This window comes from Rattus norvegicus, chromosome 18 (assembly GCF_021556685.1).
Source record: "Rattus norvegicus strain SHRSP/BbbUtx chromosome 18, alternate assembly SHRSP_T2T, whole genome shotgun sequence".
Classification (NCBI taxonomy): Eukaryota; Metazoa; Chordata; class Mammalia; order Rodentia; family Muridae; genus Rattus; species Rattus norvegicus.
In genome coordinates, this window is record NC_141551.1 from 55,501,229 (window position 1) to 55,520,761 (window position 19,533).

The 19,533-nt window shown below is 40.0% G+C and overlaps 1 long non-coding RNA gene across 11 annotated transcripts in view; it reads right to left on the reverse strand.

Moving 5' to 3' along the window:
- LOC102548951 (uncharacterized) overlaps window positions 1-19,533 on the reverse strand; it is a 123,290-nt gene that overhangs the window by 65,240 nt on the left and 38,517 nt on the right. For all 11 annotated transcript variants that reach the window (XR_015642994.1, XR_015642999.1, XR_015642995.1 and 8 more), the window contains 2 exons: window positions 18,904-19,057; window positions 3,934-4,073 (listed from right to left, as the gene is read on the reverse strand). This is a non-coding gene — a long non-coding RNA (uncharacterized LOC102548951). The remainder of the gene's footprint in view (window positions 1-3,933; window positions 4,074-18,903; window positions 19,058-19,533) is intronic.

Consider the following 19,533-nt stretch of genomic DNA (forward strand, 5'->3'; position numbering starts at 1 on the left):
TGCATTAAATCTGTAGATTGCTTTTGGCAAAATGGCCATTTTTACTATATTAATCCTGCCAATCCATGAGCGTGGGAGAGCTTTCCATCTTCTGAGATCTTCTTCAATTTCTTTCTTCAGAGACTTGAAGTTCTTGTCATACAGATCTTTCACTTGCTTGAGTAAAATCACACTGAGGTATTTTATATTATTTGGGACTATTGTGAAGGATGTCATTTCCCCAGTTTCTTTCTCAGCATGTTTATCCTTTGAGGCGAAGAAGGCTACTGACTTATTTGAGTTAATTTTATATCCAGCCACTTTGCTGAAGTTGTTTATTAGACTTAGTTCTCTGGTGGAACTTTGGGGTCACCTAAGTACACTATCATATCATCTGCAAATAGTGATATTTTGACTTCTTCCCTTCCAATTTGTATTCCTTTGACCTTTTGTTGTCTGATTGCTCTGTCTAGGACTTTGAGAACTATATTGAATAAGTAGGGAAAGAGTGGGCAGTCTTGTCTAGTCCCTGATTTTAGTGGTGTTGCTTCAAGTTTCTCTCCATTTAGTTTGATGTTGGCTACTCATTTGCTCTATATTGCTTTTACTATTTTTAGGTCTGGGCCTCGAATTCCTGATCTTTCCAAGACTTTTAACATAAAATGGTGTTGGATTTTGTCAAATGCTTTCTCAGAGTCTAATGAGATGATTATGTGGGGGTTTTTTCCCTTTGAATTTGTTTACATAGTGGATTACATTGATGGATTTCTATATATTGAACCATCCCTGCATTCCTGGGATGAAGCCTACTTGATCATGATGGACTCTCTTGGAATCAGTTTGCAAGAATTATATTGAGTATTTTTGTGCCAATATTCATTAGGGAAATTGGTCTGAAAGTCTCTTTCTTTACTGGGTCTCGGTGTGCTTAGGTATAAGCATAATTGTGTCTTCAAAGAAGGAATTGGGTAATGCCCCTTCTGTTTCTATTTTGTGGAATAGTTTGAAGCTTATTGGTATTAGGTGTTCTATGAAGGTCTGATAGAATTCAGCACTAAATCCATCTTGTCCTGGGATTTTTTTGTTTGGGAGACTTTTAATGACTTCTTCTACTGCTTTAGGAGTTATAGGACTATTTAGATGGTTTATCTGATCCTGATTTAACTTTGGTACCTGGTATGTGTCTAGAATTTTGCCTATTTCATCCAAATTTTTCCAGTTTTGTTGAATATAGGCTTTTGTAGTAGGATCTGATGATTTTTTTTAATTTCCTCAGATTCTGTTGCTATGTCTCTCTTTTCATTTCTGATTTTGTTGATTTGGATACCCTCTCTGTGCCCTCTGGTTAGACTGGCTAAGGGTTTATCTATCTTGTTGATTTTCTCAAAGAACCAGCTCCTGGTTTTGTCGATTCTTTATATAGTTCTTTTTGTTTCTACTTGATTGATTTCAGCCCTGCTTTCGATTATTTCCTGCCATCTACTCCTCTTGGGTGTATTTGCTTCTTTTTGTTCTAGAGCTTTTAGGTGGACTGTCAAGCTGCTAATGTATGCTCTCCCCAGTTTCTTTTTGGAGGCACTTAGAGCTATGAGTTTTCCTCTTAGCACTGCTTTCATTGTGTCCCATAAGTTTGGTTATGTTGTGACTTCCTTTTCATTAAATTCTAAAATGTCTTTAATTTCTTTATTTCTTGCTTGAGCAAGTTGCCATTGAGTAGAGCATTGTTTAACTTCATGTGTATGTGGGCTTTCTATCTTTTTTGTTGTTATGGAAGACAAGCCTTAGCTCATGGTGATCTGATAAGATGCATGGGATTATTTCAATCTTCTTGTATCTGTTGAGGCCTGTTTTGTGACTGATTATATGGCCAAGTTTGGAGAAAGTATCATGAGGTGCTGAGAAGAAGGTATATTTGTTTGTTTTAGGATGAAATGTTCTATAGCTATCGATCAAATCCATTTGGTTAATAACTTCCATTAGTTTCTCTATGTCTCTATTTATTTTCTGCTTCCATGATCTGTCCATTGCTGAGAGTGCGGGTGTTGAAATCTCCCACTACTGTTGTGTCAGGTGCAATGCATGCTCATCTAAATCCAGGAACATGCTTGACAATGTCAGGAATGGCCTAGCACCAAGGCCCTGGAGAAGCTGCAGTTTTGGATCCTGGGAACTTGGTTTTCCCATCTTGGATGACTGCAGTCATCATGAGAGATATCCCGTGCTCCATTTGTGCAACATGGTTGATAAACTTCCATATAACTTTGTTCTACTGTACGATAGCTTTCTGCTGACTTTGTCACATTTTTCACTTGCAGCCTGTATGCTGTATCTCCTAATGAGTTTATTTGGCATAGACATAGCTTGTGGAAGATATGCTGACCCTAACCTTCCCTATAATATAACAATATTATATGTTGCATAATCCCCGTATACCTGAAGACCCTTACCCTGCAGAACAACCTGTTGCTGGTCCATGTCAACCAATACCAGAGGAAGCTCACCAAAGCATATCCCTTCTGCAGTGTTTTTAAAAACACACTCCCCTTCAAATGGTGTTTAGTTTTGACTGCTTTAGGATGATTTCTCTGCCCCTACCATGCACAGCTTCCCTGGGACTCCTGCTTTTTGGTATAGGATGATATCCATGGCTACAATTTATTACAGCAAAGCCACACAACCTGGTCTGTAAGGAGAAATATGGCATCCAGTCTAGAGACTTCTATGTGACTCTTTCCTGTAATATCCTCTGGATCAATCCAAAGTTGACCCTCTTCTTTCAGTAAAATACAGCTGTGAAATAGAGTATGGAGTGTCTGTGTCCGGTGAAGCCTGTGTACGACCTTCTTATTAAAGATTTTTACTAAGAAAAATTATATAGGCATCAATCTTTAGCCACAGCAACCAGTATTTTAAACTATCTATTGAAAGCAGATAGTCTGCATAAGTTGCAGCATCTAGGTAGAAGGGTACAGTAATCCCATTATCAATGGAAACAACCCAAAGCCAAGTTCCCAGATGCCAGCCCTGCCACTTGCTGGCTGTGTGTCATGATCCCTTTTTAATTCCATTTTTCTCCCTCACTGATCAGGTGATGTAATAAGGAACAGAAGACCTAGTCCTCACAAAGTATTTAGCACAATACCTGACAGGTAACATTCTGTGCAAGTTATTATTCCTATAAAATAGAACAAAATTATGTTAGACGCATTGTAATAAATCAAAGCTGTATGAGAATTTTTGCCTGGGAAGAAATACGCAAGCTCCTTGCTAATAAGCATCGGTGTTCTGTCTATGCATCTTTGTCTGTGGTCTTGTTGCTGCTTTTGTTCGAGGCACATTTATTTAATAATGGTCCTGTAACCACATCGACAAGAGCTGAGAAACAGCAATTGTTAGAAGAAGAAACACACACACACACACACACACACACACACACACACACACACACAGAGGCTAGTCATTTAATGATCCTCAAACTTGCAAGAGATTCCGTTTGAATTGCAATGTGAACGTTTGCTGTCCGGAGCTCTGAGAAAGGAGATGCTGCAGAAGGAAATGAGCCGAGCAGGGTGGCAAGGTCACTCCTCGCATCTGTCCTCGTTTCATAAATGGGAAACATGCCTTCTATGCATCACATTTTAGTGCCAGATACTGGGCTCTATGCCTTTATTTCACTTAACTTCACAACAAACCGTGTGACTTACATTTTCATTACTCTAATTGCATAGATGAGAAAACGAAAATGTGGGCAGCATGCCAGAAACCCCAGTGGGGGTGAGTCTTAGGAATTCAAACTCAAAATGACAACTCAGAGACAGGGCCCTTCCCCACTGTGTAGTCCAGATTCCCTGAGTCTCAAAGAGCTTTGTGTACCCACGGAGTCCACTGATGCTAATTCTCTCATTGTAACTGAATCCAGGCATTCAGGCTCAAAATAAAGGAAAGCAGACTCACATTAACCAAGGATTTAGGAGTCAGGCAAAGGTCTCTAATGAAGATTCTTCTTCTTTTTTAAATAGGCTTCTCCAAAAGATGAATTCTATTTAATCCCCTTGCTGTAGTTATTTTCATATACGGCTTTTATGAGAGGTGATCTGTTAGGAAGTAAAAATTTCAATAAGAAAGGAGAATAAAATATGTTATTTGGAAAACTAGACAGATGGTTTTAACCAGACTTCCTTTTGCCAGAGAGATAAATTCTTCGCATTCATTGTCTCCAGTCTTGCCTCTAGCTGTATTCAAGGTTTGTGACATCCACACACAAACATATACTCAGCTGCAAAGGAAAGAATGCAGGAAATTCAAAGTAACATCATTCTAAGACCCGGGGAGTGGTCAGTGAGCCAGTGCATTCCAAGGCCAGATTCCTTGGTCTACCATGTAAAAAAGTGCTCAAGACCACAACCCTCCTGAGCCCAGTGCTTCTATTTCAAGACCACTTTTATAATGAAGGACAATGAGAAGACAGTAGAAAGGGAAGATCAGGATTTAGCATGGATCCTGTGGGGTAACAACAGCTTGAGAATCTGCTCTGCAAAAAAATTAAAAATAGGAATGTAAAATATACAAAAAAAAAAGACAGCCTCAAATAACTGCAGTAATTCAGCAGACTTGCAAATGTTGGAAACTGAGGTAGTTTCTGACTTAAGGAAAGTAACAACTTTCACAAACTATGCTTTACTCTTGGGGCCTTAACTATGTAAAATGTTCCAGAAGTTGTCAGTTTAAAAATAGAAACCTCCTTGGGGCTTTGGGGAAAATTCTGGAACAATGTTTAAAAGGCAATTATGCACCATCATCACCATGGGGTTGGTGGTGGCAGGGCAATAACTAGAGAGTACTTCCAATGGGGTTCTACTGAACACTGCTATGGATGCTAAATTTCTCTTTAAACTCCCAGCAGAGGAAGTCATGCTTCACACAGAAATCTCTAACTAGTTGGATGTAGAAGAGGACACTCAAATGAACAGACAGATGATATAGAAAATAGACATATAGGCGTAATTGTAGCTATAAACTTTATCATTACAACTGAAAATAAAGTTCATTCTCCCTGCAACATTGGTTTCTTTTCAGAAAAAAAAAGCATCTTAAAATTTTAACTCCATAAAATTGTTGCAGACTTTTATTAAACTCATGTCCAATAACAAGAACCATTTTTAGCCTGGTCTTTATCAGTCAGTCTTTGCCAGAGATGTATAAACATTCAGAAACATAGGAGAACAGGCACAGGGAACCACATTGGAGACAGCTTTAGGCAGAACAAGAGAGGGATCTTCAAACAAAAATTGGTATCTTCCTCCTACCCTGAGTGGATGTTTGTGTGGATGTGTCACTGTAAAAGTCATCAATGTATACAATTTCTTTGTTAACATAGTCCAGATGACAGAGTTCTGAGATAGGATACCTGTTATCATAGCATAATTATTTCTAGTGTCCCTTGACTCTCAAAAATGTTCTAGTTCAGATATAGCACCTTAACTCAGATATTATTCTAGAAATTGCTATAGTGACATATAACATGGCCATATAAGAATATGAATATACACATCCTATGCTCTCGCTCAAAAACCACCTCTTAGTATGAGTCTAAAACCAAATAGTGCTTGTCTTACTATAACATCCTAGTAAGGACTGGGGGAGATACATTAATAACTAAAGTACTCTCTGAACATTGAGCAGGACCAGAGTTCAGACACCCACCCTCCATGTAAATCCCCATGCGGTAAAATTTCGGTAACCCACATATTGGAGGGCACAGTCAGAAGATCATACGGTCTTGCTGGTTTGCTCTTCTTGCTAAAATGGTAAGCTCCAGGTCTATATGAAAAATGTGGTGGCAAGTACGGGGGGAGATAACTTAGAATTTAAGAGCTCTGACAGAGGACCCCAGTTCAGTTTCCAGTACCCTTGTCAAGTGGCTCACAACCATCTGTTTCTCCATCTATCTGACCTCTGTGGACGTGTACACACACACACACACACACACAGACACACACATACACACACACACACACACACACACACACACGCACAAATTAAAAATACAAATATATAAGGGCAGAGAGTAATTGAGGAAGCTTCTCAATATCAGCCCATGGCTTCTCTAGGGACCTGCACTGGTGAGCACACTTGCCCACAAATTGTCCCAGAACATAAATGGCATTTAACTAGGTTCAATAATAACTGTCTCTATTATTGTTTGTCATGAGGTAATGACTCAATAAGATTGGTTTTATAAATTACGATAGTCTTCTTTCTGGATTAGGGATCTGCACACCACACCCGTGGACCGTGCTGCTTGGAAGCTGCTATGAGGCTCTATCACTCCTCATGCCCATCTCATAGAGGAAATCATAATCACACCAGCAGCATATTAGTGATTCGGATGAAACAAACATGGTTCATTTTTAGTTCTCTTTCCTCTTTGACACTGAATTCAATATACTAGGATGTGTGTTATTTAACACTCCCTGTGTGATTCTCTCAATCTTTGAAGAGAAATAAGAGTAGAGACTACAAGGTAAAAAAGAATGTCTGCTTCCTGACAGCAGGGGAACAGAAGAAACAGAAAAATTATGGAATGCTTACTAAATGAAAGGTACTTTACAAGTCTTCCCTGCATTGATACTCACCTTTGAGGGATGGCTTCAGTAATGGGGGTACCGAGCCTTTTAACATTTCTACATGACTGACCTATCTTCAAACATGCTGGGCTGTGTTGATAACTACCACAGAGAGACACCAAATCAACAATATTTGAAACAATTCCTTTGAGGTAAATCCAGAAACTCCATGAACAACTCTTGAATCCTACAGGAGCATAAGATAACCAGGGACCCTGTGTTAGGAAATAATTCCTAGGTACAAACAGCAACCCAGGGAAGGAAAGAAGTCTGAGACACAGGTCTAGCATTTATTTCCTGGGTAGACTGCAAAAGGATCTAGTGTTTCTCTTATCTGGATATTAACTCTGACAAGATGTTACCCAAAAAGAACACATGCTCACCATTTCTCATCACTTCCTTCTGAGCTTAGGAAGGAAAGAAAATATAAAACTCCATAACTTCTGGATTCTCATTGGAAAGAGAATGAGTTGAGTCAGGTGTGCAATATTCTCAGCTCTTCAGGGGTCTCAGGAAAGTACTAGTTTATTTCTCACCCAATTTAGGCTGCTAATGTGACCTGGCACATAGTATTTACCTGAAAACCACTGAGAACAAAAAGACATAGGCTCTGAGGTCTTGAGATATTCCATGGGACTCAAAAATAGCAGAGACAAGCCAGTGAACCTGAGGAGCAGCTCTCTGGACAGAAAAAAGGCAGCAGGAAGGCATGTGTGCAATGTTCCACCTTCTCCAGAGACTTCTAATCTCTGTTTGATGTGACTTCAAGTCACACTCTATTTGGCAAGAGTATGCTGAGAACAAAAGAGTTGAACTTCCCATCAGAATTCAAGATAGCATGCACTACTGCACAGAAAGAACAAAAAAAGTTTTAAGGGAGAGTGAAGGAGAGGGAAGGAGTGGGAAAGAAGAGAGAGAGGGAAATTGAAAATGGGGAATTACCATTACATTCACAATACAATACAACCCCCAAAACAATCTGAAAGCCGGGTAATGGTAAAGCTGCATCTTTGTGTGAGGTAGGTGAAGCCTGGGGGGAAAATGCTTTTTGCTAATGTGTGCATCTGAGCATATGGCCACGGGCACACAAAGATATAGGAAAACAAATACTAACCTAGAGAAATAAAATAGCTTCCTAGAAGTCTGCCATAAATAAATGAAAAGATGCAAGTTTTCTGACAATGAATCCAGAGGGATCTTCATAACCACTCATGTAGTGGGACAGCGCACAAGCCAGTGAGACTTTAAATAGAGAGAAAGAATTCCATGCACCAAATACAGATCTTTGGTGCTGAAGAAAACTATAATTGGTTTGAAAAATCCAGTAAGGGACTTTAAGAGCAAACTTGATGGTACAGAAGAGATGGCTTTACAATCATCTTCCAAGGGAACGAAAAATAAAAAAGACTGAGCAAAGGGGATAAAGAAGGAAGAAAGTCTAAAAAATTATGAGATACTGTAGTGTGTCTACATATGGTGTGGGGGGAAGAGAGCATGTGTGTGCGTGTGTGTGCAAGTGGGTGAGTGTGTATGTGTATGAGTGCGTGCATGCATGTGCGTGAGTGTTCCTCAGAAGAACATCAAAAGAGAGAAAGCTTATTGGAAGTTCATGACATGGGCCGTAACATGTACAAACCTTAAAGATACTGCACTAAGTGAAATAAGACATTCATGGAAGAACAAATACAGATGATTTTACTACCCCTGTGAGGTACTTAAAATAGTTAAACTTATAAAAGCACGAAATAGAATGATAGCTGTTAAAAGAAGAAAGCAGGGTTACTATGCGGTAGGCATAGAATCTTAGGCATGCAAAGATCAAACATTCCAGAGAGCTGCTATACAACCAAGTGGATATAATTAGCAATGTACACTAATTGCCCAGAAATTAATTAGCCAAATACATTTAATGTGGTAATTTTAACCACATCGAAAAAGATTCTCCGACCTAAGACCCTCATGACTTAAGCAACATACTTTTCCTTATTTCATAACTAGCTAAGCTGAAACACAAAAATTCAATTAACTCTCTGCCTTGGCTACACTTCCTGTTACTCTGATAAAACGCTCTGACACAATCAACCTCAGGGAGAAAGGTTTATTTTGGGTCACAGCACCAAGTTACACTCCGTAAGGATAAGGAAGTGATGGAGCGCCTGAGGGAGCCTGGCCATATTGCATCCACAGTCAAGAAGCAAAATGATGAATGCTTGGACTCAGCTCATTTTCTTTTGTGTATCATCCTAAGATCCAGAGCAGGAAGTGATGAACGGGTCTTTCCACTTCCAATAACCTAAACAAGATAATCCCTTCGAACATGTCCAGTTTCTCACTTGATTCAAGATTCCGTAAAGTTGATAGTTGACATTAGCCATCGCGATCCTCCCTTTGTTAAGTACACACTCAATCATGTCACTTTAAATCGTAGTCTTCCCCCTCTTGTCTCCTACACCTTACGTTTATGATGTCATAATGCAAGATGCAGGTTCAAAAGTATGTATAATCTTTATCAATTTCAACAGATTAAACATCCAAAGTCCGTTTTCAAATGAAACTCAAGGAAATCTGTCAACTGTAGCCTCTTATTTAAAAAAAGTTTCATATTTCCCACATACAGTTGCATAAACATTTCCATTCCATAATAGAAAAACCAGGACATTGTAAGAAGCAAACAGACCAAACCAAACCAGAAATCTAGCAGGAACACCAAATGTTACAATTCCATGTCCAGCATCCTGGACATCTAATGTAAACATCTGAGTCCAAAGGGTCAAGGTTGAAAGCATGATACATCTTTCCTATTGTCCCAGTGTAAGTCAGGAAATTTCAGTTTGGGTAATCTCTTTAACGACTGCACTTACTTTCTCCATTTTAAGATTTATTCTATGTGATGAGTATTTGCCTGCATGTGCATGCATGAATCATCTGTATGTCTGGTGCCCTTAGAAGTCAGAAACATAGGATTCCACGGAACTGTATATAAGGATGATAATGAGCGTCTCTGCCCCCAGACCCGGTGAGAGAGAGACCCAACCGCCTGGTCAGGTGGGCACTCCTGAGGCTGCAGAGCAGAAGAGACCACCAACACTGCTCACCCCTGCCCACATCCCTGGCCCAAGAGGAAACTGTATAAGGCCTCTGGGCTCCCGTGGGGGAGGGCCCAGGAGCGGCAGGACCCCTGTGCCTGAGACACCACCAGAACCAGAAGGAAACAGACCGGATAAACAGTTCTCTGCACCCAAATCCCGTGGGAGGGAGAGCTGAACCTTCAGAGAGGCAGACAAGCCTGGGAAACCAGAAGAGACTGCTCTCTGCACACACATCTCGGACGCCAGAGGAAAAAGCCAAAGACCATCTGGAACCTTGGTGCACTGAAGCTCCCAGAAACGGCAGCACAGGTCTTCCTGGTTGCTGCCGCTGCAGAGAGCCCGTGGGCAGCACCCCACGAGCGAACTTGAGCCCCGGGACCACAGGTAAGACCAACTTTTCTGCTGCAAGAAAGCTGCCTGGTGAACTCAAGACACAGGCCCACAGGAACAGCTGAAGACCTGTAGAGAGGAAAAACTACACGCCCGAAAGCAGAACACTCTGTCCCCATAACTGACTGAAAGAGAGGAAAACAGGTCTACAGCACTCCTGACACACAGGCTTATAGGACAGTCTAGCCACTGTCAGAAATAGCAGAACAAAGTAACACTAGAGATAATCTGATGGCGAGAGGCAAGCGCAGGAACCCAAGCAACAGAAACCAAGACTACATGGCACCATCAGAGCCCAATTCTCCCATCAAAACAAACATGGAATATCCAAACACACCAGAAAAGCAAGATCTAGTTCCAAAATCATTTTTGATCATGATGCTGGAGGACTTCAAGAAAGACGTGAAGAACTCCCTTAGAGAACAAGTAGAAGCCTACAGAGAGGAATCGCAAAAATGCCTGAAAGAATCGCAAAAATCCCTGAAAGAATTCCAGGAAAACATAAATAAACAAGTAGAAGCCCATAGAGAGGAGACACAAAAATCCCTGAAAGAATTCCAGGAAAACATAAATAAACAAGTAGAAGCCCATAGAGAGGAGACACAAAAATCCCTGAAAGAATTCCAGGAAAACACAATCAAACAGTTGAAGGAATTAAAAATGGAAATAGAAGCAATCAAGAAAGAACACATGGAAACAACCCTGGATATAGAAAACCAAAAGAAGAGACAAGGAGCTGTAGATACAAGCTTCACCAACAGAATACAAGAGATGGAAGAGAGAATCTCAGGAGCAGAAGATTCCATAGAAATCATTGACTCAACTGTCAAAGATAATGTAAAGCGGAAAAAGCTACTGGTCCAAAACATACAGGAAATCCAGGACTCAATGAGAAGATCAAACCTAAGGATAATAGGTATAGAAGAGAGTGAAGACTCCCAGCTCAAAGGACCATTAAATATATTCAACAAAATCATAGAAGAAAACTTCCCTAACCTAAAAAAAGAGATACCCATAGACATACAAGAAGCCTACAGAACTCCAAATAGATTGGACCAGAAAAGAAACACCTCCCGTCACATAATTGTCAAAACACCAAACACACAAAATAAAGAAAGAATATTAAAAGCAGTAAGGGAAAAAGGTCAAGTAATATATAAAGGCAGACCTATCAGAATCACACCAGACTTCTCGCCAGAAACTATGAAGGCCAGAAGATCCTGGACTGATGTCATACAGACCCTACGAGAACACAAATGCCAGCCCAGGTTACTGTATCCAGCAAAACTCTCAATTAACATTGATGGAGAAACCAAGATATTCCATGACAAAACCAAATTTACACAATATCTTTCTACAAATCCAGCACTACAAAGGATAATAAATGGTAAAGCCCAACATAAGGAGGCAAGCTATACCCTAGAAGAAGCAAGAAATTAATCGTCTTGGCAACAAAACAAAGAGAATGAAAGCACACAAACATAACCTCACATCCAAATATGAATATAACGGGAAGCAATAATCACTATTCCTTAATATCTCTCAATATCAATGGCCTCAACTTCCCAATAAAAAGAAATAGATTAACAAACTGGATACGCAACGAGGACCCTCCATTCTGCTGCCTACAGGAAACACACCTCAGACACAAAGACAGACACTACCTCAGAGTGAAAGGCTGGAAAACAACTTTCCAAGCAAATGGTCAGAAGAAGCAAGCTGGAGTAGCCATTCTAATATCAAATAAAATCAATTTCCAACTAAAAGTCATCAAAAAAGATAAGGAAGGACACTTCATATTCATCAAAGGAAAAATCCACCAAGATGAACTCTCAATCCTAAATATCTATGCCCCAAATACAAGGGCACCTACATACGTAAAAGAAACCTTACTAAAGCTCAAAACACACATTGCACCTCACACAATAATAGTGGGAGATTTCAACACCCCCCTCTCATCAATGGACAGATCATGGAAACAGAAATTAAACAGTGATGTCGACAGACTACGAGAAGTCATGAGCCAAATGGACTTAACGGATATTTATAGAACATTCTATCCTAAAGCAAAAGGATATACCTTCTTCTCAGCTCCTCATGGTACTTTCTCCAAAATTGACCATATAATTGGTCAAAAAACGGGCCTCAACAGGTACAGAAAGATAGAAATAATCCCATGCGTGCTATCGGACCACCACGGCCTAAAATTGGTCTTCAATAACAATAAGGGAAGAATGCCCACATATACGTGGAAATTGAACAATGCTCTACTCAATGATAACCTGGTCAAGGAAGAAATAAAGAAAGAAATTAAAAACTTTTTAGAATTTAATGAAAATGAAGATACAACATACCCAAACTTATGGGACACAATGAAAGCTGTGCTAAGAGGAAAACTCATAGCGCTGAGTGCCTGCAGAAAGAAACAGGAAAGAGCATATGTCAGCAGCTTGACAGCACACCTAAAAGCTCTAGAACAAAAAGAAGCAAATACACCCAGGAGGAGTAGAAGGCAGGAAATAATCAAACTCAGAGCTGAAATCAACCAAGTAGAAACAAAAAGGACCATAGAAAGAATCAACAGAACCAAAATTTGGTTCTTTGAGAAAATCAACAAGATAGATAAACCCTTAGCCAGACTAACGAGAGGACACAGAGAGTGTGTCCAAATTAACAAAATCAGAAATGAAAAGGGAGACATAACTACAGATTCAGAGGAAAATCAAAAAATCATCAGATCTTACTATAAAAACCTATATTCAACAAAACTTGAAAACCTTCAGGAAATGGACAATTTCCTAGACAGATACCAGGTACCGAAGTTAAATCAGGAACAGATAAACCAGTTAAACAACCCCATAACTCCGAAGGAAATAGAAGCAGTCATTAAAGGTCTCCCAACCAAAAAGAGCCCAGGTCCAGACGGGTTTAGTGCAGAATTCTATCAAACCTTCATAGAAGACCTCATACCAATATTATCCAAACTATTCCACAAAATTGAAACAGATGGAGCACTACCGAATTCCTTCTACGAAGCCACAATTACTCTTATACCTAAACCACACAAAGACACAACAAAGAAAGAGAACTTCAGACCAATTTCCCTTATGAATATCGACGCAAAAATACTCAATAAAATTCTGGCAAACCGAATCCAAGAGCACATCAAAACAATCATCCACCATGATCAAGTTGGCTTCATCCCAGGCATGCAGGGATGGTTTAATATAAGGAAAACCATCAACGTGATCCATTATATAAACAAACTGAAAGAACAGAACCACATGATCATTTCATTAGATGCTGAGAAAGCATTTGACAAAATTCAACACCCCTTCATGATAAAAGTCCTGGAAAGAATAGGAATTCAAGGCCCATACCTAAACATAGTAAAAGCCATATACAGCAAACCAGTTGCTAACATTAAACTAAATGGAGAGAAACTTGAAGCAATCCCACTAAAATCAGGGACTAGACAAGGCTGCTCACTCTCTCCCTACTTATTCAATATAGTTCTTGAAGTTCTAGCCAGAGCAATAAGACAACAAAAGGAGATCAAGGGGATACAGATCGGAAAAGAAGAAGTCAAAATATCACTATTTGCAGATGATATGATAGTATATTTAAGTGATCCCAAAAGTTCCACCAGAGAACTACTAAAGCTGATAAACAACTTCAGCAAAGTGGCTGGGTATAAAATTAACTCAAATAAATCAGTTGCCTTCCTCTATACAAAAGAGAAACAAGCCGAGAAAGAAATTAGAGAAACGACACCCTTCATAATAGACCCAAATAATATAAAGTACCTCGGTGTGACTTTAACCAAGCAAGTAAAAGATCTGTATAATAAGAACTTCAAGACACTGAGGAAAGAAATTGAAGAAGACCTCAGAAGATGGAAAGATCTCCCATGCTCATGGATTGGCAGGATTAATATAGTAAAAATGGCCATTTTACCAAAAGCAATCTACAGATTCAATGCAATCCCTATCAAAATACCAATCCAATTCTTCAAAGAGTTAGACAGAACAATTTGCAAATTCATCTGGAATAACAAAAAACCCAGGATAGCTAAAGCTATCCTCAACAATAAAAGGACTTCAGGGGGAATCACTATCCCTGAACTCAAGCAGTATTACAGAGCAATAGTGATAAAAACTGCATGAGGTACAGAGACAGACAGATAGACCAATGGAATAGAATTGAAGACCCAGAAATGAACCCACACACCTATGGTCACTTGATTTTTGACAAAGGAGCCAAAACCATCCAATGGAAAAAAGATAGCATTTTCAGCAAATGGTGCTGGTTCAACTGGAGGGCAACATGTAGAAGAATGCAGATCGATCCATCCTTATCACCCTGTACAAAGCTTAAGTCCAAGTGGATCAAGGACCTCCACATCAAACCAGACACACTCAAACTAATAGAAGAAAAACTAGGGAAGCATCTGGAACACATGGGCACTGGAAAAAATTTCCTGAACAAAACACCAATGGCTTATGCTCTAAGATCAAGAATCGACAAATGGGATCTCATAAAACTGCAAAGCTTCTGTAAGGCAAAGGACACTGTGGTTAGGACAAAACGGCAACCAACAGATTGGGAAAAGATCTTTACCAATCCTACAACAGATAGAGGCCTTATATCCAAAATATACAAGGAACTCAAGAAGTTAGAATGCAGGGAAACAAATAACCCTATTAAAAATGGGGTTCAGAGCTAAACAAAGAATTCACAGCTGAGGAATGCAGAATGGCTGAGAAACACCTAAAGAAATGTTCAACATCTTTAGTCATAAGGGAAATGCAAATCAAAACAACCCTGAGATTTCACCTCACACCAGTGAGAATGGCTAAGATCAAAAACTCAGGTGACAGCAGATGCTGGCGAGGATGTGGAGAAAGAGGAACACTCCTCCATTGTTGGTGGGATTGCAGACTGGTAAAACAATTCTGGAAATCAGTCTGGAGGTTCCTCAGAAAATTGGACATTGAACTGCCTGAGGATCCAGCTATACCTCTCTTGGGCATATACCCAAAAGATGCCTCAACATATAAAAGAGACACGTGCTCCACTATGTTCATCGCAGCCTTATTTATAATAGCCAGAAAATGGAAAGAACCCAGATGCCCTTCAACAGAGGAATGGATACAGAAAATGTGGTACATCTACACAATGGAATATTACTCAGCTATCAAAAACAACGAGTTTATGAAATTCGTAGGCAAATGGTTGGAACTGGAAAATATCATCCTGAGTGAGCTAACCCAATCACAGAAAGACGTACATGGTATGCACTCATTGATAAGTGGCTTTTAGCCAAATGCTTGAATTACCCTAGATCCCTAGAACAAACGAAACTCAAGACGGATGATCAAAATGTGAATGCTTCACTCCTTCTTTAAATGAGGAAAAAGAATACCCTTGGCAGGGAAGGGAGAGGCAAAGATTAAAACAGAGACTGAAGGAACACCCATTCGGAGACTGCCCCACATGTGGCCCATACATATACAGCCACCCAATTAGACAAGATGGATGAAGCAAAGAAGTGCAGACCGACAGGAGCCGGATGTAGATCGCTCCTGAGAGACACAGCCAGAATACAGCAAATACAGAGGCGAATGCCAGCAGCAAACCACTGAACTGAGAATAGGTCCCCCGTTGAAGGAATCAGAGAAAGAACTGGAAGAGCTTGAAGGGGCTCGAGACCCCAAAAGTACAACAATGTCAAGCAACCAGAGCTTCCAGGGACTAAGCCACTACCTAAATACTATACATGGACTGACCCTGGACTCTGACCCCATAGGTAGCAATGAATATCCTAGTAAGAGCACCAGTGGAAGGGGAAGCCCTGGGTCCTGCTAAGACTGAACCCCCAGTGAACTAGACTATGGGGGGAGGGCGGCAATGGGGGGAGGGTTGGGAGGGGAACACCCATAAGGAAGGGGAGGGGGGAGGGGGATGTTTGCCCGGAAACCGGGAAAGGGAATAACACTAGAAATGTATATAAGAGTTGGGGTTTTAGCTCAGTGGTAGAGCGCTTGCCTAGGAAGCGCAAGGCCCTGGGTTCGGTCCCCAGCTCCGAAATGTATATAAGAAATACTCAAGTTAATAAAAAAAAATAATAAAGACAATATATTGACAATTTAAAAAAAAGGATGGTAATGAGCTATATAGATGCTTGGAATCAAAACTGGGTCCTTTGCAAGAGCAGCAAATGCTCTTAAGCATGGAACCATCTCTCCAGTCCCTACGGCAGCTTTTACAGCACCACCCTGAATGATCTCAGGTTTGACATTTCCTCTTCCAAAAAAACTTAGTCATTTGCCCTTGAATTCCACTTCCCTTGAGTTAAGATGAAGGCAGAATGAAACTAAAGTCTTTCCAAAACATCACATAGATGTTTCTGATACTGCAGCTGCTGATAAGGTATTCCAGTTCCCAATAAAGTACTTGTTTGCCTCATGAACCAGGCCCCCACTGTCTCTGTTTTTCTCTTCATTCTCGTTTTCCTAGTTCTCAGCAAAATGACTTTGCTTACAGCTCTTGAAGGCTTTTCTAGTCCACCTTTCTCCTCCTAACCAATTCCACTGGCCTAAGAAATGCATGGCCAGGTTTATCACAATAATAACCCCAGTCCCTGGTACCAATCTTTTTCTGTTTCTAGTTAGTATCCAAGGTGCTGCAATAAAATAATTGCACAAAATAAATGACAGGAAAGGAGGATTTATATTTAGCTGGTCCCAATTCCATCCTCATTCAGGTTCTCAGGACAAAGGTGGGTTGAAGCCAGATTCTTGGCCAAATATATGAATAAGCCTAGTCTAGTTCCTAATAGATTCCTTGTTGTCCTCTAAAGCATCATGAGCTGAGCCTCCACTGTCCATGTTTATCTCAGCATCTTCCAAGCTCTACAAGAATTGGTCTGCTTCCAACGTACTAGAGTTTTTCTTGCCCAGAACACCAAACTCCTCCACATTCTAGCCATGAAAGAGTTCCAAAGATCCCAGAACCACACGGTTGGGTTTGTCACAGAATGTCACAGAACTAAATGCTTGGTTTAGTTACATTTTCAATCAACACAGCAAAATAATTTGACAAAAGTAACTTCAGAAATAAAGGGTTTATTTTGGCTTGCAGGTCAAAGGTATTGTCAATCATGGCAGGGAAATCAAGGTAGAAAGAACTTGAAGCCACTGGCTACATTGCATCTATATCGGGAAATAGGAAGGGATGAAAGCCTCCTTAGTTCCTTCTCTCTACTTCTATACTCTAGGATCCCACCTGGCGCAGAGGAGCTCAGCACCACCACAGTGGGTGGGTCTTCCAAGCTCAGTTAAGCTGATCAAGATAATTCCTCCTAGACATTCCCAAGGACCCCTCTTCTCAGATAATTCTAAATCTCATTACATTGGCAACTAAGATTAACCATCGAATTTGCTTTAGGTCATACAACTGAGTAGTGGAGCCAGGACCTTAACTCATTTTAATCCAAAAGTTACTATCTTCATCATTGCTTGTTCCAACTGTTAAAGAGGTGGGATGACAACGCACTCAATTGACAGGCAGTTTGGCTTCCCCAGGCATGAGTTAACCATCCATGTTTGTAGGTCACCATCCTGAACAAGCTAAGGACCATAGGACATATAAACGAGACAGTATATATAGAGCAAGTTTGGTTAAGTCAACTATAGACTAAAACCACTAGGGAAGTTTAAAATTATGCAGATGAGTGGATCTTACATTTGAATTTAATTGTTCTGGGCCCCAGTTGGATATAAGGATTTTTTTTTAGATAACTCCAGGTAATTGGGATGTGTAGTCACTGATACCGATCAAATATTAACTCGGAAAGAATAGATAAGGGCTGAGGGCTATGTGGCCAGCGTAGGCTAGAGTAGGCAAAGAAAGTTGCATGAAAACTTAAATTGGGAAGCCGAGCCCATATGAAGTTTGAATGGGTGATGGAGAGAATCTAGATCAGTTAAAGAATGGCAGAATTGGTCTTGCTTAGATGGAGACCAGAGTGCAGCTAAGCATATGCTTCCCTCGTCAGCACAGAAGTTTCTTGAAACTAGAGCTCAGCCAGATTTACCGGTTCCATCTGGTCTACAGCTGCTTCTGCTAATCATATGGGTTTGTCTGTTGCCAAAACAACAAGATTTCTGATAAGTAATTGAACACTGTGGACTCAGCCCCAGTTCAAGCTTTGAATCTGGGATTCATCACTGAACATTACTTGAACTCCACAAGAGTCAAGGAAACTAATAAAGTATTCACTCATTTTCCCTTCCATCCAAACCATAACTCTTAGTTCTAGAAGAAATGAATAGATCTATATTCTAAATACTTGAACATATTTCTTAGGAATATCATGACTAGTGTATTCTAGTTATTTCTCATCCCTGTTTTCTCCTGGCTGTTCTAACATCAGACTTATCACTTAGCATCAGCTGAAACCTGAAAGCCATTGTCAAAAAACTTCCAGACTCAACACTATGAAACAAGATCCACTTAAGTCTTCCCCAATTAATGACACAATGAAAGTATATTTGGTTTTATGGATAGATCACCAAGTAAAATGAAGAAATGCATGCAGTATATCTAAGGGAGATAGTTTGACAAATATGATTAGGATCATGGCCTATTTACCTTACCAGGTCATAAATTAAATTTATGTCCAAGTACCATGGACACCACTTTATTTACTATATTTGTATGAGTTCAAGCATCATCCAACAATTAATGTACCTTTGCCCACAAAGTTCACATCATCCAAGTAAAGGAAAGAAGACCGAAGAAACCTAAGTACTAACCCTGATTCCTTTGAACTTGACTAATTGCTTCAGATTTTAGTTTCTTCTTCTTTGAGGTATGGAGACAGCACAAACAACTTCTGGGATCACTCCAGCGCTGCAATTCCTGGAATCTTGGATATAAACCACTAAATTTCCTGAAGGATCTTCTACCCTGCAACAACAAAAAATGATTTCAGGGCCTGCAGAAAATCCTAGGCAAGTAAGACTCAAGACTAAATACAATTACCCTACTAACTTGCAACTTATTTTTTTCTGAATCTCTAGTTTTGTTCTGATATTCACTCATTCTAAGCCCACGCTGCTAAAATATGAGAAGGTCATGTTCTTAGAAGATAACCTGCAAATATAGCCCCTCGTGGACCATGTGTTACACTGCTCATATCATGGTGTGGTCCCTTCCTACATCTCCTGTGTTTTGCTTTGTTTTCCTTTGACTTTTGTTGTTGTTGTTGTTGTTGTTCTGTTTTGTTTTCTGTTTGATTCGTTTCTTTAAAAGGGGGAAAGAGCACAAATCTTTATTCAGATCTTGTATCTTTAATTCTTTAATGTTTACTTTTAATGATGGTTTTTAAGCACTTTACCCTCCCTTCTAGCCGCCACCCACCAGAGGTAGTAGAAGAGAAAGAA